This window comes from Bison bison, unplaced genomic scaffold, assembly GCF_000754665.1.
Source record: "Bison bison bison isolate TAMUID 2011002044 unplaced genomic scaffold, Bison_UMD1.0 scf7180017864093, whole genome shotgun sequence".
In the NCBI taxonomy this organism is placed as follows: Eukaryota; Metazoa; Chordata; class Mammalia; order Artiodactyla; family Bovidae; genus Bison; species Bison bison.
Window position 1 is genome coordinate 612,432 of NW_011494665.1, and position 361 is coordinate 612,792.

Genomic DNA, 361 nt, shown 5'->3' on the forward strand with positions numbered 1-361 from the left:
TGATTAATCGTTTTTCCTTCTGCTTCCACTTTTCCCCCTTCTCCTACTCTCTGTAACCCATCTCCTCTCCTCCCTCACCTCCCCCTTCCTGTGGGAGTTGAATTCTGAGCCGCATGTGCTACCATTTAATCAGCATCCTCAGAGGAGGAGCCAGGCCGTGGGATAGGACTGAGAGGGGCCCTTTGCAGAGGCTCCAGAAGGGGGTTTTCTGGGCAGGGAGTGGGGTAGGGGAGGCAGGAATCTGCTCTGCGGAGAAGTTAATCAGGAAGCGAAGCTGCTGCTGCAGCAGCCAAGGGGGATGGAGGTGAGTGAGGGGGAAGGAGCCCTCCCCTTCACTGACTACCTCTGGGTTGCTCTGCAG

At 56.8% G+C, this 361-nt stretch overlaps 1 protein-coding gene across 1 annotated transcript in view; it reads left to right on the forward strand.

Annotated features, from left to right (window-relative positions):
* NES (nestin) overlaps positions 1-361 on the forward strand; it is a 10,102-nt gene that overhangs the window by 1,577 nt on the left and 8,164 nt on the right. The window lies entirely within an intron of this gene.